Source organism: Myodes glareolus, chromosome 27 (genome assembly GCF_982192425.1).
Source record: "Myodes glareolus chromosome 27, mMyoGla1.1, whole genome shotgun sequence".
Lineage (NCBI taxonomy): Eukaryota > Metazoa > Chordata > Mammalia > Rodentia > Cricetidae > Myodes > Myodes glareolus.
The window spans coordinates 1874283-1889488 of record NC_142052.1 but is presented as its reverse complement, the minus strand read 5'-3'; positions in this window follow the sequence as shown (position 1 = coordinate 1889488).

Genomic DNA, 15206 nt, shown 5'->3' with positions numbered 1-15206 from the left:
AATGCCAGTATCCAACACGGTGAGGGGAGGAAATGATTGCTATGCACAGCTCGCTCTGCTTCTGCGGCTTAGCAAAGCTTACGACTTATTATAAAGCAACACTTATTTTTGATTTGTGCATTTCTGCGGTCGCAGGCTGTAGCGCCAAGTCCACTGTCTGGCAGCCCTTTGTAAGCTGAAAAGAGCACTCAGAGAGACCAATTGCTGCTCACAAGGAAACCAGCAGACCCTGCCTAGGTGGCGGAAGGTTGGGATCCTGGGTGAGAAAGAGGAAGGGCTGCAAAGCCCTGGTTCACAGCAGGGCGCTGCATTCAGACTCACCTGGGGGACTGCCTCCAGCTAGCAGGAGCTCCTGGAATCTGGGAAAGTTGTAAGGCTTTTCCCTTAGGCTTTTGGCCATCTCCGAACAAGTCCTTGGGGAGAGGTTTTCCAAGAAGAAACTGGCTTTTGGGACGTCCATTCTTGCTGTCAATTATCTGGAATTTATGCCCTGCAGCCTAACGCTTCTGAAGCTGTAAGAGCGAATGCAGCACCTATGGACCTAGTTAACGAAGCTGAGTTGGATTCAGTAGGTTCATGAGTTGAGCCTGAGGGAGCATGTCTACACCCCACCCCACCTCAATGCATCTAGGCTGTTAACCAAATTTGAGTAGCACTGTTGCAGATGGATGGGTTAAAAACTACTTCTGGGGACAGCACCCAGGAACTCGAAATAATCATGAATAAGGATACCATTCACCATAATGTGGGTGTTTATTTGGTTCAGAGATGTTTGGAGTCAGTTTAAGGCACTGCTCCCTCCAATCTTTGAGGGATTTATTTTTTTATTTTTATTTAAGGGCATGTACGCGTGTCTGTGTCTGGGTGCCATGTGTACCTATGCTTCTGAGGGCCAGAAGAGGGATTGATCCCCTGGAACTGGAATTACAGGCAGTTGGGAACCTCCTGACTTGGGTCATGGGGACTGAACCCAGGACCTTCCCTGAGCCTTCTCGCCAGGCCCTTATTTTTATTCTTTGAATATTTAGAACGTTAACAGGATTCAAGCAGCAAAAATGGTACACAGATTTAGGTGTCCCCCCACTTTCCCTCCGCCTGTTTTACCTGTGCTCTGACTAAACGGCCTCACTTCCTGGTTCATTCTCTCTCTGTCTCTTTCTGCAAAGCTAAAGGCATGGAAATGAGATGCACTCTATGCTCTTACGTGAGTAACATCGTCCACATGCTTGAGTCTTAGGGAAGTCACTCCTAGCACCTCACAGAGATCTTCCTCGTTCTCTCTTGCAGCCCCACGACTCATTCCATAGTGTCCAAATGTTCACCTATGTTTACACGTTCAGGTAGGTTGCTAGCATTTTGCAGTTACAAATGATGCTGCGACCAGTCATCCGTGCATGTAGAATAATGTCACGTGTGTGAAAGCGTTTCTGTTTATGGAGTGACCAGATCAAATCCATATGCAGTTTTAAAAACCACTGCCACACTCCTCTCCTTGTAGGTGTGTCCGCTGCAGCCTGGCCTGTGGGCGGCAGGCTGCTACAGGTGGCTATGAATATGGCTCAACACAAAATTATAAACTTAAACCACTTTGAGGTTTGTATGTGTGTCTCTGTGTACATGTGTCTTCCCCCTGCCCCCGCCGTGTGTGTGTGTGTGTGTGTGTGTGTGTGTGTGTGTGTGATTATTTTTGTCACCTGGTTGATCAGTTCTGGAGACCAGTGACTCTGTATATTGTTATGCCCAAATCCACAAAGTCCCCCAAAAGCCAACAAGGAAACCGAGTCCCGTATGTAAAAGCAAAGAGCCCTTATTTTATGCAAGTTCCCAAACTCGGTCTCTCTGTGTGTCCAACGTATTGGGATAAACAGAGAGCCCCAAGCTCAATTAGAGTTGGGTTTTTATAGTAGTAAAGGTGGGGGTGAGGGGTTTCTAAGGTTCAGGACCCCTGATTGACTGACATTTGTCTAGGGGTGTCCTGGTGAGTGTGTGCTGGCAGGTGATCCTATCTACAGCTGTTGGAACATTAGGCATTTTCTTTGGATGGTCTGTTCTTGGCTGGTGCTCAGGTAATCTTAGTTTATGGTCCTTCCTGCAACCAGGTATTGCTTCAGGGTAAACTACTGACACTCAGGCCTCCACTTATTGATGGGATGAGTCCTACTCTGGCAGGTGATAATGGTTGGAAGTAAAGAACTTCCTTTGGGTGGTCTGTTCATATTTAACTTATCATGGCCGGCCCCTACAGATGCCCTGGGGCAATGCGCCTGCAAGTTAGGACTTCAGTCATTTTGCTTTTTCACCAGCTGTGAATGAAGGGATCTATTATAACAGTCCTGCCAAGTTTATATTGTTCTGGGTAGCACGGACAATAAAAATCCAGAGACTGATAGTGGGGTTCAACCCGAAAACCAGAAAAGCAAAACAGCCAAGCCACTAAAGAAGTCTTACCCCTTCCAAGGCTGGGCAACCACAGACTGAGCAGATTAAGCAATCTAAGCAGACTAAGCCTCTCTCTCCTCTCATGTTTTATTCCCACTAGTGCTGGAACGAAAGGTGTATGACTCCCTAGTACTGGGATTACAGGTGGGAGTCATCACCACCAGGATCTGTTTCTGCATTGGTCTTGCGTAGCCCAGAGTGGCCTTGGATACACAGAGATTCTTCTGCCTCTGTCTCCAAAATCCTGGGGTTAAAGTATCTGTGCCACCACTGCCCGACCTCTAGTGGCTTAGCGTTGCCCTTCTGATACTCAGGCAAGCTTTATTTTTTAAGACATAAATATCACTATAGTTCTGCTTTGGAATTTTGCACCTGATGGGTAGGATTAGCTCTCAGTGAGGTTTAATTTGCATATTCAGAGTGAGGCAGAATATATTTTTATATGTCTAAGAGCCATTTCAAATGTTGTCCATTTGAATTATCCATTCATGTCTTTTGCTTATTTCTCATTTTTTAAAATCATTTTTGCCTTAATTTTTTGTTTTTATTTATTTTTGAATAATTTTTAAATGACTATTTATTTACTTATTATGTATACAGTGTTCTGTCTGCATGTATGCCTGCATGCCAGAAGAGGGCACCAGATTTCACTATAGATGATTGTAAAGTCATCATATGGTTGCAGCAAATTCAACTCAGGATCTCTGGAAGAGCTGTCAGGGCTCCCAATCCCTATTGCTTTTTGAAAATTTAATGCACTATATTTTGATCATATGCTTTCCCCTTGCCTAAATATCTTCCTATATCTTTTCCCCCATCTTAGTGTTCTCTCTCTCTCTCTTTCTCTCTCTCTCTCTCAGCCAGCTGTCACTAGTTCAAACTTCAAGAGTCTGACACCAGTTCCTTTATTTATATTTAAGCACAACACAATTTCGGAAAATAAGTTTTGATAACAATTAAGTCAGTCTCAAGTGTACATAAAATTTAAGACATGTTTACATTGAAATTCTTTACAACATATACCTGGTTATATCTATATCTATCTATCTATCTATCTATCTATCTATCTATCTATACACACACACATACACACATACACACACACACATACACACATACACACACACATACACACACACACACATACACACACATACACACACACACATACACACACACACACACACACACACACACACACACACACACACACACACACACAGTGTCCAGGATTTAGGGTCTAGGGAGAAGACCGAGACAACAGAGAAGTCACTCGGGCTGTTGTGAAGCACAAGTGATGTCATGCATAAGAATGGGTTTTATGGCCTAGAAGCTACACTGGAGATTTAGGTGGAAATGGCCTGGGGTAAGTAAAACAGTTCTGGGGGATGCAGGCAGAGTCAACAGATAGCAAAGCATAGCCAGGTTCTAAACTAATGTTCTTCCCCAGAATTCTGGGAGAACAGCCAAGCGTCTTCTTCCTTTGAAGAGGTAAGTTACGTGTTTAACTTTTCCTGGCTTGTCCGAGGCTTTCAGTGTGCACAAGGACCCTTTGCCCTCTACGCAGTCCGCTGCTTGCACACACCAGGTATCCAGCACCACTTCCCATGAAGGTGCATGATACTTAAGTTTACTTCCCATGGTGGCACATAAATTTCACGACTTCTTCCCTTGCTATGGACGCGATATCCCTTCCTTCTTCCCACGAAGGTACCAATGTCTCAGAATGCTCCCACATAGCACTGAAATCCAAAATCATGTGGGTACATGGTTTTCAGACTTCTTCCCTTTGGGGTACATAATATCATGTATGTCTTCCCACATGGGTACTAATATTCAGGACTACCTGAAACCAAAGCCAACCGTAAAATCAAAAACCAACTCCTCCTGAGCGTGGGGCTTGCCCTGGAATGTGGTTGATACACCCAATGTCACTTCCTTGAAGAAAACTGATGTCTGTGTCCCAGCAACTACCAATTGCAAACAGCTTCTTGGTTGGGGTGGGATTTTGTGCCTCCTTCCCTTCTCTGCACTGGGGCTTTGCCTGGCTCAGATCTGTGAAGGTCACACACAGTTGTTACAATCCTTTAGTTCACGTTGGTGGGTGCCCTGACATGCTGGGAAAACATCGCTTCCTCAAACTCAGCTGTGGTTCTTACAGATCTTTCCCTCTTTGTAGATCCGTGAACCTTGAGAGAACAAGCGTGATAGAGACATGGCCATCAGGACTGAGCCCTTCAGAGTCTCCCTCTCTGCATGCTGTTCAGTTGTAGGTGTCTGTTAATTCCTGCAGAAAGGGACTTCTCTGAGGGGGAATTAGTGAGTCACACTGGTCAATGGGTATAGCAATATGTCATTAGGACTCCTTTATTCTATGTTTCTTTATTTATTGCTCTATTCATTTAACAGAATAAAGTAATATGTCTTCCCCTGAGGCCCATGACCTATCTGCTCAACATCCTTGCCCTCAGTAACAGTGTCTAGTATGGATTCCATCCCATGGAATGACTATTGTTCTTTTAAAAAGAATATGATGATGGGATGCCCCGGGCGGCTCGCGGAGCAGCTTCTAGTCCGACAAGGATGGCTGTGGGTCCCTGTAAGATCTCCAGGGTGGCAGCGCCATACAGCTGGGGGAGTCAGGCGGGCAGTTACGGCGGATAAAAGGCTCACAGGGCATAGTATTATTTAAAGAAAAGGGAGATAGTTATTGCTTAAAGAAGAGAAAAACAGAGAGACATAAGAAAAACATAGAGAAAACAAAGACACACGTACACACGACGTGAGACAAACACACAAGAGAGAGAAAAGATGGCGACGGGGGAGGTCAGAAGTGGCTGGGGGGTGGGCGTGGCTAGCTCTTAAAGTGACCCAAAGGAATAACAATGACCTAACACTTAGGTCAAAAGTGTTACTCCCCTAACATCCATGTTAATATTTTTTCACTCAATTGTAAAAGACTTTAACATGTTAGGGTCATTACTATTTCCTCTGTGGTAAGTGTACCAAAGATATTTTCCAAATCATTTGTGCTTTGAATTTAGAGCATCCATTTGTTGCTCTAACAATTGTCAATGTTTCAAATGCCATTTGTGTTGCTGGGCCCTAACATCTTCCTTGGGAGAGGAGACAAGAAGGCACAACATCAAGGATTGCAGACGCCAGGAGACCGGTGAAAGGGATAGAGCAGACTTGTTTATTTAACCATGGGGAAAAACGGATAAACCCTCCCAGCACCCAGGTGTTCCGATCCCTTGGCAGTTAACATCACGTGGTTGTCCCTCATTGACTAGCTACAGTCAGGACCTCTGATAGCTCCAGGCAGACTCCAGGTTGGCTCCTCTTGACCTGGCAGGCCTTACCTTCCTACACGTGTGGAGGTCATGGAGGCTACAACACTGAATTTTATTACATGGGCGCTCAGTGGGAAGATGACTAGAACCTGTTCTGGGCAAAACAGGAAAATTATAGGCGCAATGAAAAATAGGACTCTGACCAGGTTAGCTCAAAACCTATGTTAGAAGTTCCCGGTGCCAGATATCGCTGGGCCCTAACGTCTTCCTTGGGGGAGGAGATAAGAAGGCATGACGTCAATGGTCACAGATGCCGAGAGTCCCGTGAAAGGGACAGAGCAGACTTGTTATTTAAAAATGGGAAAAGAACTTATAAACCCTCCCAGCATCCAGGCGTTCTGATCCACTGACAGTTGACATCGTATGGTTGCCATTCATTGGCTAGGCGCTGTCTCTGACTGTGCCTGTCATTAAGCACTCAGGAAACCCTGTAGGTAGCTCCTTATTGGCTAGGCATGATCAGGACCTCTGACAGCACCAGGCAGACTCCAGGTTGACTCCTCTTGGCCTGGCTGGCTTTAACTTCCTACACATGTGGAGGTCCTGGAGGCTATAAGGGTGAACCATTCTCATTGACTTTGTAGCCCAGCCAAGGTGAGGAGAGAGTTTGGTTAGGTCATCCCATCTGTAAAAGTGCAGCTGTAAACTTGGGTAAGTGCTCTAAGTCTCTCTCTCTCTCTCTCTCTCTCTCTCTCTCTCTCTCTATATATATATATATATATGTGTGTGTGTGTGTGTATGTATGTATGTATATGAATACATATGTATATGAATATTTGTAAATATAAGTCTCTCCCAGACGAGGAGGAGGTGCTGCTGCAAGCCAGGGCTCACACCTATGCTGTAAGAGAAATTGCATTCGCATGCATGACAAGGCTCCTGTGGAGGAGAGGTCAGGTCAGCCTGACAGCCATGCTGAGAATGTGGTCCTCTATCCTAAGGGCAGGGTGAACTCAGGAAAAGTCTAAGTAGAGGCAATGGCGTCATGTTTGTGTTTTGAGAAGATCAGCTTAATTGCTGCTTGGAAAATGGGTTCAAAGTGAACAGAGGATCAGCCAGTGCCAGCTACTGTAGGGGAAGGCAGCTCCCAGACTGTGTGAGAACCGGCAACAGCATCTCTTCCCAGGAGCCAGGTTTTACAAAGTCCTTCACAGCTGAGTTTGTTCCCTGGATGTGGAACTTGGCCGGAAGACAATGGCTTTACAGGAAGAGGTAGGTGTTGGGCGCCTTGCAGCCTGGTCTCGGATCAGCATATGACTGCCTGTCCAACGGGTTTCCTCAGGGCAAGGCACCCGTGGAAACATACTTGCAGTGCACAATGCCTGTCTGCGCTCTATGCTCTACCATACAGTTCGCTAACTTCGGGCAAAGGGCTGGAGGTTAAAACACACACAGAAAGACAGACAGAAACACGGACCTCTAGTCACTGGTAAGAAGCCCCCTATTCAATAGCACCACAGAGGCTTATATACCCATCAGTCAAGTGGCCCACAGGTGAAAACCTTATCCTCTGATCCTCAAGGCCAAGGCAACACGTGCTCGTGAAGCAGAGCTGGTAAACAACTTTGACACAGCTTTCAGTAACTCAAATCAGAAGGAAAGTAAAGATCTCTAGCAGGGAAGAGCAGCTGGAGGCCAGGACTCCAAATGGTCCCAACACATACTCCCACTTGGCAAGAACCAGTAATCCACAGAACAGTGCAGGCTCTTTTGTCTCCCAGTATATTGGTGATTATTTGGGTGGTTTTTATTCTGACTTAGTCAGTCACACATGCAACAGGTGTAATTTCCTCTGGAAATTCTGTTCTTTCTCAAGTATTTTCCCCTAAGATTCAACAGGGGGCTAAAACTTCTCAAATCTCTTATCTGGAGTTACTATCTACAACTCGTAATCCTAAAAACTTTTTTGATTCACGACAGACAGTTAGGTACAGATGAGAAAACAACACTTGGAACCTTATCCATGTCTCACAGGTCTGGAGAGGAGAGTAAGGCATGCAGACATAGAATAGGGAAAAGCCTCAGGAACACACATAATGGCAACTGTTGAGAATCAGATCCCTGGACATCAAGCATAGGATTATTGGTAGGATCTGGTATGATCCAAGAGAAAAAGCACAATATAAAATGTGGGGTGGATAGGTTTGTACCCAGGAGTTTATGTTGGTGGGAAAAGGATGGTGTAGAGAGATGGGAAAAGAGTGTTTTGTTAAAGTCTGCCTTTTACAGAGAAATTGAGATGTGGGACCCTCTTGTAAAAAAAAAAAAACCCATATAAAAGCATGTCTTACAGACATGAAAAAATTGTGTAGGTTTGAATATTATTGTCCTTAAAGCATTGTATCCATGTCTATTGTTTTTAAACTTTGTAACCACAAGAGAGTTGTGTCTGGCTGGATAAAGAGTTAAGCCTGCAAAAATGCTGAACTCTATGTCTAGAATAAGGTTATGCAGGGGGTGGGATGGTATATTTGGGGAAGCATAAAGGGCAATGATAGGGGTTTTCATAATGATCATAATATATTCCCTAAATACATTATGGTGTATTTCTTGAAGTCAAAAATAAAAGCCAATAATAAAGCTGTTCATGTAACCCTGGTTAAAAAAAAAACCTATCTAAGTATAAATAAAGATGGCCAGCTATTTGGGCCACTTGAATGCAATCCATTTGGTGGTCAGAAATGTTCCTCTATCAATGCCGCTTTTCCGCCTCAGAATCTGAAACCCTCCCCCCAAGGCTGAACTTCAGCAGGGAGGCATTATATGTTTAGCAACAGTCAACTCTTTTCCAAGGTACTGATCAGTCAAGCTGTGGGCTACCTAAGCTCCTGTTAAGACAGCATCTTGATGTTGTACACGCTACTCAACTGGAAGGGGAAGTGTCAGAGGGGAGATCTGGTCTACCATCAAAGTCAAGCCACAAGATGACCGATCAATGTTTATTTGATATAAGAACAGAGTTTTGCTCAAAGGACCCACAGAGACTGAACCAACAACCAAGGAGCCTACATGGAACGGGAACCAACCTAGGAACTCTGCATATATTTTACAGTTGCGTAGCTTGGTCTTCTTGTGGAAACAGGGCTGTATCTGACCCTTCTAGTGGCTTTTGGGACCTGTTTTCTCATACTGGGTTGCCTTGCCCAGCCTTAACACACGGGGAAGTGCCTAGTCTACTGCAACTCTGTATGCCATATTCTGTTGATATCCATGGAAGGTTGCCTTTTTCTGAATAGAAACAAATGAGGGGGAGGGGTGGTTCGGGAGAGGGATTTGGAGGAGAGGAGAGAGGGGAAACTGTGGTAGAGATACAAAATAATAATGATAATGATAATAATAATAATAATACAGTGTTTGATAGACTACCGTGAAACAGAATTCAAATCAGGATGTGCTGAGAACGGTTGATGGGAGAGACCTAATGAGTAATTACATCTTGTAACAATCCTGGTGTTGATGGAAATGTGTGGTGTGGGGATAGTTATTCAGCTGCTAGAACAGGCTTGCAGGTAGTCTAGGGACCAGAGCATGGGAAGCTGGTTACGCAGGAGTTTTGGGAGGCAGTACTCCGTGGGCCCTATCTATCTCTGTACTGTGGTGGCTTTGCTCTAGGTTATCTTTTCAGGGAGTTGTGTGGAATAAGTGATTGCAGAAGAACGAGGCAGTGCCCATCTTCAGAACAGAGAGTTCTTCACTCCAAATGAGGGAGAGAATGTAATATTCTAGAGTAGAGGTCGGGCAGGTGTGCTGGTAGCCCTGTTAAAAGACGTGTTTTCAAACTCAGGGATTCTCAGCTGTGACACAAATCTGCTGGGTAGAATACCCGCTCTTTCCACTCCCTTTGTAGCAGCCTGTGGTGTCCACCAGAGGAGCAGGGTAGCTGATTTAGACGTGAAGGGTGTGCCATCTTCTGTGCTGGGAGGTCAGTCATTTGTCTCTGACCCGGGATATGTGGATGGCAGCAGCTTCTTGCCAGTTTCCAGGAGAGTGTCAAATCTCAGCTCTCAGTGACAGGTTTTCTGAGATTTTAATTATGTGCCTGAGAGTGGTTTTCTGTGATCAGCTTGATGTTATCTGCGTTTCGACTTGTGATCTTACAGACACCACTAAATTAAAAACTTGCTAGTTACTGCTTTTTCATCTATATGTAACGCTTCCTACTTTGTTTCCTAAGATACCACATGACATCTCCGTGTTCCTGGTTCATCTTTGCTTCCTAACATACCACATGACATCTCTGTGTTCCTGGTTCATCTATGCTTGAGGAAGTCTGGCAGTTTCAGATAATTTGACATTTATCAGTTTTTATAAGTTGATAAATTTATAGGCTATGATTTCATTTCTCATTTAAAACAAGTGCCTTTGTCCTTAATTTTATTCTTTTTCTGAAAGGGAGTATATAAAATTGTATAAGCTATAGAACCATAAAGCCTGATCTACCCTAATCCTAAGCAGCCCAGGAGGTCATACAAGGTTGAAATAAAAGTCCTGTACAAGGTTGAAATAAAAGTCCTGTACAATGGAAAACCATAGCATATCTAATTATCTCTCACATAGATGGTTTTTGAGTATCTCTATTCATGGAGAATCAGGTCCACTCTCTTGGTGATGAATGCTCCCCTATGAGGGTAGGATTGGGCAGGTGTGGCACTGAATGTGCCACCCCAGGAGCTTAAAGTCACCAAATGCTAAATAAAAGATCTTCTGCCACGATAATAAGTTTCTCCCTCGACACAGTAAACCAAATCAAGCCAAAAAGTTATAACAACAGGTTTATAGAGAGCAACTCCTGGGTGGGTTCTTCAGTCGTAGAGATCTAGGCTGAAGAGGCTGTTCCAAAAAGCTAAAGCAGATTTTGTAGATTGCAGACAAGCGGTAATGATGTGTCCTCCACAAACTGGGTTTGTGTTTCAGTACAGTCAAAAGCTGAGCATTTAGGTGGGGACTTGAGTGCTTGGGTGGGGGCTGCAGTAGCCACCAAAATGTGGTACTGAGCTTTTTGGCAATCTTCCTTTGTTGTTTTGCCAACTTCGGAATGTAGAGGATACTATACTGTGGAACAATACTCTTGAGCACTGTAAAGATGTGTCACTTATATTGGTTTAATAAAATTCTGACTGAGCAGTAGCCAGGCAGGAAGACTAGGTGGGACAACCAGACTAGAAGAACTCTGGGAAGAGGAAAGCTAGAGACACATACATTAGCCAGAGGCAGAGGAAGAAAAATGAGAATGCCTTACTGAGAAAAGATACCAAGCCACGTTGCTAAACACAGATAAGAATTATGGGTTAATTTAAGTTGTAAGAGCTAGTTAATAATAAGCTTGAGCAATATGCCAGACAGTTTATAATTAATATAAGCCTCTGTATGTTTATTTAAGACTGAATGGCTGTGGGACTTGACGGGACAGAAACTTCTGTCTACAATACCAGAATTTAGGTATTCTGTCATAGGACATTTAGAGGAAGATCAAGGAATTAACTTCGAATTACCAAAAGTATGAACTTGGAAGAGATTGTGGTAGAGCTCAGAATGCCTGGGTTTGTTGTCTCCAGTCTTTCAGGGGTGGTCTAGTTTCCGAGAGATGGCAGAGAAGTCTTAGGGCTGGGCTAACAATTTGTACAGTGCTTATCTTACAAGCAGAAGTACCTGAATTTGATATCAAGGATGCATGGATGACCACATACGCTTCTAATCCTAGTGTTAGGGAGTTGGAGACACTGGGATCACTGGGGCTCATCGCTTAGTCAACCTAGAGAACTTGGAAAAGTCTAGGCCAATGAGAGATTCCGGTGGCGGGGTGTAGAAGGAGGAAGAGAGAAGGGAAGGGGTAGAGAGAAGGGGATGAATACTGGCCACCTTGTTGAATGCACACATGCATATAGGTCTATCTGTACAATAGGAACGTGCACACACACACACACACACACATACACACACACAGAGATGTCTTACCCATCACCACACATATGCTTTCCCTGAGCACCGACAGTAAAGGGCTACTGTAATTACCTTGGTGTGGGTTGGGTTCCTGTCTCTTGGTTTCCTAACGCAGTATTTCATACACAATTTTCTGTGGCTTTTATTACTCATTTACTCAGTCCTGTACGATATTCTGTAAGCACTCTCTCTCAAGAGCTCTATTTTCCAGACTGAACTTCTGTTCTGCTGCTTTGACAGCAATATGGGGGAGCGGGTCCAGAGACAAGAGTAGGTAATAAGGCCACGGGGGAATGCCAAGGTTTCCCATTGTCACTGAAAGCCCTGTCACATCCATAAAACTGCATCCATTTCTATCCACGATGGAATAAAAACAACCACAGAAAATTCATTTATAATAAGAACCCAAAGGATTACATGGGATGTGCTGTAAGAAGTCTTTCTTACCACTTAATTGGAATTCTCTCAGTAACAGGTGATTTTTTTCCTTCTGAACAATAAATAAATGTGTGCTTTTTTATTTTTGCTCTTATCTTTAGTATGAGAGGAGTTTGAAGTTAATCTGAAAAAATATAAAACCGTTGTAAAATTATTAACAATTTAGGATAATTATATGGCTGCTACCCTAGATGCACCGTTAATTAATTCTGATTTTTTGGCTTCTTTTCTAATGCCAATACTCCTTTGTTTGGGTTTTAGTAGACTAGAAGGGGATGTACTTAACACCTTCTGGTAGCTTCCCAATTGCTGCCTTTTGATTAAATTGTTTCCCATCTCTCATTCTGCATCCTCTCACCGACACTGGAGACAAGTGGTTCACAGGTCTTGAGAGTAAGTTCAGACATATAAGCATCTCGATCCCGACACTCTCTAACTCCCCTACACAGTCAAGCTAGCTGTTAACTTTGTGTGTTTGAATACCAATGATAACTTATGTTGGAGAAAATGTGGATGGAAGGGAAACACTTGTCCATTGCTGGTGGAAAGCAATTACTTTGGAAATCAGTATGGTGGTATATCAGAAAATTGGGACTCAACCTACCTCAGGACCTAGCAATACCACTCTTGGGCATATACCCAAAGGAAGCTCAATCATACTACAAGGGCATTTGTTCAACTATGTTCATAGCAGCATTATTTGTAATAGCCAGAACCTGGAAATAAATAAAATAAAGAAAATGTGGTACATCTACACTATGGAGTATTACTCAGCTGTAAAAAAACAATGACATCATGAAATTTGAAGGCAAATGGATGGAAGTAACCCAGACCCAGAAAGATGAGCATGGTGTGTACTCACTCACAAGTGGATACTAACTGTAAAGCAAAGGGTATTGAGCCTACAGTTCATGATCCTAGAGAAACTAAGTAACAAGGTGAACCCTAAGAAAAACATACATAGATCCACCTGGAAAGAGGAAATAGACAAGACTGCCTGACAAAATTGGGAGCATGGGGGTGGAGAGGGTAGAGAGGTCAGAAGGGAAAGAGGAGGGGAGAAGGGGAGGGGAGAGGAGAACTTGAGGGAATGAGATAGTCGAGAAGGAGGAAGGACAGAGATGAGAGCAAGGAAAGAGGTATTTGGATTGAGGGAGCCATTATGGGGCTAGCAAAAAACCCAACACTAGAGAAATTCCCAGGAATCCACAAGGATGACCCCAACTAAGACCCTAAGCAACAGAGGAGAGGGAGCTTCTCTGACCTTGCGCTATAGTCAGACTGATGAATAACTTAAATATCACCTTAGAACCTTCATCTAGCAACTGATGGAAACAGAGGCAGAGACCTGCAGTGGAGCACTGGACTGAGCGCCCAAAGTCCAGTTGAAGAGTGGGAGGAGTGAGAATATGAGCAAAGAGGTCAAGACCATGATGAGGACACCACTGAAACCATTTACCTGAGCTAATGGGAGCTCACCAACTCCAGACAGAGAAGGAACCAGCACAGGACCAAACTAGGCACTCTGAATGTGGGTGACAGTTGAATGGCTGGGGCAGACTGAGGGGTCACTGGCAGTGAGACCAGGATTTTTCCCTACTGCATGTGCTGACTTTTTTTGAACCTATTCTCTTTGGATGGATACCTTGCTCAGCCCAGATATAGTAGGGAGGGTCTTGGACTCCCCCAAAGCAATGTGCCCTACCCTCTCTGAGGAGTGAATGGGGGTGGGGTGGGGTGAGGGGGTAAGTGGAGTGAATGGGAGGAGGGCAGGGAGTGGGAACTGGGATTGGTATGTAAAATGAAAAAAGAGCTTGTTTTCTTTTAAAAAAAATTAAAAAATTAAAATAAAAAATTTGATTTGAATAAGTCATCTCAGCATCATTCTTTATTCATTACAAATAAATGACTTGGAGCTTTCTTCTTCTTTTTTAATTAAATTTTTTTTAAAATATCAATCCAAATTCCCACTCCCTCTCCACCTCCCATTCCCTCCACACACCCTCCCACCCCACCCCCCTCCAATCCAAAGAGAGGGTGAGGCACTTGTCTTTATGGAAACTCCACGAATTGGGAGCTTTTGTTTCTCTTGAGTAAATACGATGTGTGGACCCAGTGAGTCACACAAGGTGAATATTTAGCTTTTCAAGTCAGTGAAAAACTGTTCTCCCAGATGAAAACATAATTTTACATTCTCCACACATCAACATAAGAGAAAAAAAGCTCCTGTATTTTATATCTTTGGTAATACTTGATATGGAGGTATTCTCTGATTTTTATCAACTCTCGTTAATGTGTAGGGCTATCACATTGTGGTTTTAATTTTATTGAAAATACTGAATGTATTCTCATGCTAATTTTCCTCACATACACACTGTTAAAGTGGCAAAATCTTTTGCCTTATTTTGCATATTGGACTGTGTACTTAAAATTTATGACTGTTGAGAATTCTTGGTACCTTCCGGATGAAAAAAAACCTTTTACTAAATGTGTTTTGTAGATATCTCTCTCATTCTGCAGCTTGTATTTACTTGCATTATAATGCAACACTTTAAAAATCGGGAAAGTACAATTTTGATAACTTATCCTTTTATGTAACACATTTGATGTGTTTTCGTTACCCTGGCTAAGATGTCACCAAGTAACTCAGATGCTTCATGGTTTGCTTTCTCCTCGACTTCTTACAGTTTTAGGCTTTATATTTAGGGCTAAGATCCATTCGGAGTTTCTTTCTTTTGTATCGGGCGTGAGTTACTGATGCAACTTCATGTTTCACCTGGCCTTCCAGTTATGCCAACTCCGTTTGCTGAAACTGCCATTCAGTTGATTTTGTATTTCTGAGCAAATGCTTACTAAGCGTGCACACCTGTCCGTGAGATCTCTGTCAGCTGGTGTGTTGTATGTGAAAGCAGGAGCAGGGTGGTGGGTGTCTTACTTTATTACGCTCTACCCTATTGCTTTGAGACAAGGTCTCTCACCAAACTGTGAAGCTTACTGCTTTTAACCTCGAGTGGCTGACCAACAAATTATTTGGGT